We start from the raw sequence: 6,347 nt of genomic DNA on the forward strand, positions 1-6,347 counted from the left end.
TGGGGGTGGGGGTGGGCTTGGGGGGGGAGGTGTGTACTGTATATGCCTTGAACTGTATATTACTGTCGGTACTGTTTGTTGCAACTTGGCTGCAGAAGGAAGCTGCTTCATTTGGGTATTCAGGTACGGTTAACTTGAAGTTGATATGATAAACTTGAAGTTGAATATTAAGTAGCTGTTACGGTGCTGTTACCTAACATTGCACATTGATGCATCTGACCATGAATTATTTTATTTTAGTGCGTGTCTGCTATCATGAGTCAAAGCTTCACAGTATTACTAATTAAGAACAACAGAGATTAACTGGAATTTAGATAATGTTATGTTTTACAGTATTGTTATCAATGCCAAATGTGAGATGTTATTTTTGGTCAGTCATTTATGTTTGCCATTACCCAAATGTTTTCCTGCTAGAAGTTTTAGTTACTATCCTGCCAAAAGTTTGGGACATCTGCAATCCTGGTGGTGTCAGAACCTCTTCCGTGAATGGGAATTTCATTTGAAAACTGAAGTGGGAGAGAAGCAGATATTCAGTGCAAAAAAAGGTGATTAAGATAAGGAAATGGTGATTGGATCATAAAGACAAGAGAAAACAGTAAATAATTCTGATATGTCTATCCTTGGTCTCTTCCACTACCATGATGAGGCCTAACTCAGGATGGAGAAGCAACACATTCTGTCTAGGTAACCTCCAGTCTGATGGCACGAACATCGATTCCTCCATCATCCAGTCACTGCTCCCCCCAACCTTCACTCTTTTTCCATTCCCCATTCTGATTATCCTCTCAGCCCCGTCTCCACACCTGTCCATCACCTCCCTCGGGTTCTCCTCCTCCTTCCCCCTCTCCATGGTCCACACTTCTCACCTTCTCTCTTTGTTCACACTCCCCCACCCACCTTCTCTCTCACCTTATCAACTGCCAGCTCGTACTCCTTTTCCTCCCTGCTTCTCATTCTGGCTTCTGCCCCTTTACTTCCAGTTCTGATGAAGTGCCTTGGTGCAAATTGTCAACTGTTTATTCTCCCCCATAGATGCTGCCTGACCTGCTGAGTTCCTCCAGCATTTTTGTGTGTCTTGCAATGGATTTCCAGCATCTGTAGACTCTCTGGTGTTTGTGTAACATTACTAAAAACTCACTTATGTTATTGAGGGATAACATCTGGTTATCAACAAGGTCAGTCAATGCTAGTAAAATGATTTCTCGAGTTTAGGGGCACATGGGTGCTTTCACAGGACTTGGAGCACTGGGAAACCTCCCTGACATTGTGTGGAATCTGTCAATTCTGTCCTGATGAAGGGTCTCGGCCCGAAACGTCGATAGCTCTTCTCCCTATAGATGCTGCCTGGCCTGCTGTGTTCCACCAGCATTTTGTGTGTGTTGTTATTTGAATTTCCAGCATCTGCAGATTTCCTCGTGTTTACTGATTGTGTATGATCAGCCATGTTCACAGTGAATGGCGGTGCTGGCTAGAAGGGCCGAATGGCCTACTCCTGCACCTACTGTCTATTGTGAATAATTGTTCCCACATCAAAACTAGCTTTGTGGAACACTCCACGAGATATAGCTGGTGTCAATGGTTCAATGGTTCCATTTAATATCAGAGAATGTATACAGTATACAACCTGAAATTCTTACCCTTCGCAGATGTCCACAAAATGGCAGGAAAAAAATCAAAAAAATGAATGACAGAAAATCGTTACAGCCCAAAATCCCCCAATTCCTCCTCCCACACACAACCCTCCACTGAAATAAAAGCAGAGATTGGTAAAATCTCCAGGCAGCTTCTGTCGAGGAGAAACAGGCAATGCCAATGGCATGAGCTTTGAGGTTTTTTTTAAATGCACAGAATCTGGCTGACCTTGTACATTTCCCAACTTATTCTGAAGTTAGTCAGAACTATATTCGAGCCACATTGGATCAGATTTTACTGATGGTGCGTTGAACGGGTTTTCGAATGTTTGAACACTCCCGACTGGTTCCTATACAAACCTCTATACAAACAATATTAAGTGTCATTAAGTCAGTTGATAGGGCTGGGGTACATCGTGACTCAATTACATTACCCATTAGTAAGGCTTAACGACACTTCCACTTTCTAATTCACCTCTCCAGACTCCCATGCCTAGTTTATATTCTCTTGTCACCTTATGTAAAGACACTCCTGTGCCTAGAAACACAGTCAATCTAGGTATAATATGCCAGCTTGTGTATTTATATTTATTGTGTGTTTTTATTATTGTGTTCTTTACCTTATTGATTTTTGTGCTGTATTGGATCTGGAGTAACAATAATTCTGTTCACCTTAACGTTTCTGTACTGGAAATGACAAAACAGTCTTGAATCTTGAACTATTAACACACACACAGTGCTGGAGGAACTCAGCAGGTTAGGCAACATCTATGGAAAGGAATAAAGAGCAGACATTTTGGGCTGAGACCCTTCAACAGGACTCAAAAGAAATAAGGGTGAATCTAGAATAAGAGGAGGAGAAGGAGTACAAGGTGATAGGTAAAGCCAGATTTGGGGGAGGAACATGGTTGTTTGGAGATGGGCGGGGTGTGAAGTGAAAAGCTGGGAGGTGATAGGTAGAAAAGGTCAAGGGCTGAAGAAAAAAGGATCTGATAGGAGAGGAGAGTGGACCACTGGAGGAAGGGAAGGAAGAAGAGCAGAGAGAAGTGATGGTCAGGTGAGTAGAGAAGCTGTGAGAGGGAAGCCAAAATGGGAATGGAAGATGAGAGAAGGTGGAGGGGGGAAATTACCAGGAGTTTGAGAAATCAGTGTTCATGCTGTCAGGTTGAATGCTATGCAGACAGAATATGAGGTGTTGCTCTTCCAAACTCAGAGAGGCAGTGGTGGCCCTGCAACCCCAGGACAGGCAGCCTCTGGGCTTCCGACCTCTAGGCCATGGTCCCAGACTTGCACATATTGGGCCTTTGGCCTCCAAACTTGCTGAGCTCAGAGTCTATAATCATTGTACCTCATGACTGGTTATTCTGCTGTGGTTCCCTCCCACATCCCGAAAGTGGGTTGAAACCAAACATCAAGAGTCCTTTTGTCTGGCAGAATTTTGTTGGCCCTCCAGCACAGCGAGATGTCCATGGAGGGAATGCTGCAGAAGTGTGTATTGAGGGATGCAATGAAACTCAGCACAGACACTGAGCAGAGGCTCCATGGGGAAAGGTTCTGCTGCCACCAGACATTGAGGTGCTGAGTCCTGTGTAGCAGCTGTTCATACACTTGAAATGTATTTTATGTGATGTCTGTGAACAGTGGATTTCATTATACTTTATATTTATAATTTTCTAAATAAAACTCTTCACATGTCAATATTTTTAATTATGGTTTTTAGTGGGCGGTCAGCGATGCAGGGCCCAGAAACAGGCCCTTCGGCCCACCAACCCCATGCTGACCCATTTACACTAATCCCTGTCAATTCCCTCCAGATTCTACCTCTCACCCACACACGTGTGGGCAATTTTGTAGCAGGCCAATTAGCCCGCCGGCCCACATGTTCTTTGTCTTTGGTGGGATGTGGGAGGGAATCAAAACACTCGGGGGAACAATGCGGTGACAGGGAGAGCGTGCAAACTCCACACACAGACAGCATGTGGAGATCGAACCCAGGTCTATGGTGTGAGGCAGAGTGATGATCAGCTGCACAATTGTGCTGCCTGACTTGAAAACCTATTTTATCTTTGTGAAGATCTGTTCCTGCAACATGGCATTGTTGCCTGTGGTCGTGCAATGAATACGTGGCGACAATTGCATGCTTCACCTAGCTCATCTTTGGTACGTTGGTTGTTAACACAAATAACTCATTTCACTCTGTTTTGATGTACATATGATAAATACTGCAAGTCCACAGTGTATGTGTTGTTTAGTATGTGTTGCCTGTAGACAGTTGATTTCCAAGCATCCTGGGCCTTATTATGGCCTAATGGCCTGTTCCTGAGGTAGACCAGTGTATTTACATCAATCTTGGGACAATGGATTTTATCCTCCAGTAAGGCAATACGTTCTGCAGCCTTCTGTTCAGAGTATTCCTTCACTCTGGCATGAGCATCACTCAGTTGTTTCTGGTGTGTGGCTAACCAGTCATATTTCCTGTCCACAGACTGTTCTCACCCCAGCAGGGCATCCACTGGCAAGTGGGGATCAACACCGAACGGTCGGTAATAAGGGGAATATCCGGTGGTGCCGTGAGGTGTCACATTATACACGTTCACTAACTCAGGTAGATGCTCTGGCCACCTGTGTTTTTTTTCTGGAGACAACGTACGTAACAAATCACACATCGTCCTGTTGAAACGCTCACACTGAGCATTGCCAGTAGGACGATGGGGTGTAGTACGGCTTTTCTTTACCCCATACAGTTTTCAGAGCTCAGCTATGACCTCACTTTCGAAGTCACGGTCCTGGTCAGAATGCAGCCTCTCAGGAACACCGTACTTCATAAACCATTCGCTCAAGAGCACTTTTGCTGTGGTATCCGCCTTTTGATCCTGAGCTGGGAATGCTTGGGTGAATTTTGTAAAAACATCTGTGACTCCTAAAACATTCTCACACCCATCAGCTGCCAGCTCAAACACAGTGAAATCTACAGCAACAACTTCGAGGGGCCGAGAAGCAAGGGGGGGAGACAGACCTTAGGGTGTGGCATTTTAGTTAACACACGACAGGGACGATTTTTGTTCCACAGTGACACATCTTCATATCAGCTTCTCAACAAGAAACAAATGAGAAAATCTGCAGAAGCTGAAATCCAAGCAACACACACAAAATGCTGGAGGGACTCAGCAGGCCAGGCAGCATCTAGGAAAAGAGTAGAATCGACATTTCGGGCCCGAAACCCTCCAGCATTTTGTGTGTGTTGCTCAGCTTCTCAACAAGTGCAAAGTACACTCCATTCCTTGATGCCCCATAGAGTCATGTTCATACCCAAACACTTTACTCCTCAAGCTGGTAGGTAGCAGAAGCTGATAACACTCCCCATGCTTCTCATCCTCAAATACGTGATACTGTAACTCCTTATGCTCCCTGATACCATTCCAGTACTTTAACAGAAACAAAACAGGTTTAGACAGAGCTTTACGTTCCTTACCATTCATTTTTCTTTTCTAGTCCCATAAGTTTCTGAAGACACTGAACACATGGTCTTGCTGTTGAAACCTGTGCAAGCCTCCATCAGAATAACCTGAGAGGGTTGGGGTGCTTCCTTGCATCAGACCACTCACTTCGCTAGTACCAGCTTCAAGAGCTTGAATCTGTTTAACCATAGAACATTACAGCACAGAAACAGGGCTTTTGGCCCTTCTTGGCTGTGCCGAACCATTTTTTCTACCTAGTCCCACTGACCTGCACTTGGACCATATCCCTCCATACACCTCTCATCCATGTATCTGTCCAAGTTTTTCTTAAATGTTAAAAGTGAGCCCGCATTTACCACTTCATCTGGCAGCTCATTCCACACTCCCTCCACTCTCTGTGTGAAGAAGCCCCCCCCCAATGTTCCTTTAAACTTTTCCCCCTTCACCCTTAACCTATGTCCTCTGGTATTTTTCTCCCCTAGCCTCAGTGGAAAAAGCCTGCTTACATTCACTCTATCTATACCCATCATAATTTTATATACCTCTATCAAATCTCCCCTCATTCTTCTACGCTCCAGGGAATAAAGTCCTAACCTATTCAACCTTTCTCTGTAACTCAGTTTCTCAAGTCCTGGCAACATCCTTGTAAACCTTCTCTGCACTCTTTCAACCTTATTAATATCCTTCCTGTAATTTGGAGACCAAATAGCTTTTAATTCCTGTAATTCAGAGACCTTATAGCTTTTAAGACCAGCGGTAACCAGCACTGGGTCAAGAGCAGTGCTGCGATTGATCAGACGAGAGATCGCCACAGACCCATCAAATTCAGCATCCACTGAGATAGGCTCAGGCTCCCCTGCCACAGTATTGCTCCAAACTGGATGATACTGAACATCAAAGTCAAACACTGACAGCTGTGAGATCCATCTCTGCTCAATTGCTCCCAACTTGGCAGTTTTCAAGTCGGATAATGGATTATTGTCAGTAATTACGGTGAATTTGGAACCAGCAAGTAACCACAAAACTTCTTCACTATAGTCCACCTAAGTCAAGCAAGTTTAATTTCATGAGTCTATAATCCCTATCATCCTTTTCAGCATTTCTCAGTAATCGGCTTGCATACGCAACAATCCTCTTTGATTCTTCCTGTTGCTGGTATAAAACAGCTTCTAGTCCATGACTGCTTGCATCAGACACCGCTATGAAAGGCTGTGTGAGATTGGCAAAGCTGAAGATGGGCGAACTGGTCAGTTTATCT

This window comes from Hemitrygon akajei, chromosome 2 (assembly GCF_048418815.1).
Source record: "Hemitrygon akajei chromosome 2, sHemAka1.3, whole genome shotgun sequence".
Lineage (NCBI taxonomy): Eukaryota > Metazoa > Chordata > Chondrichthyes > Myliobatiformes > Dasyatidae > Hemitrygon > Hemitrygon akajei.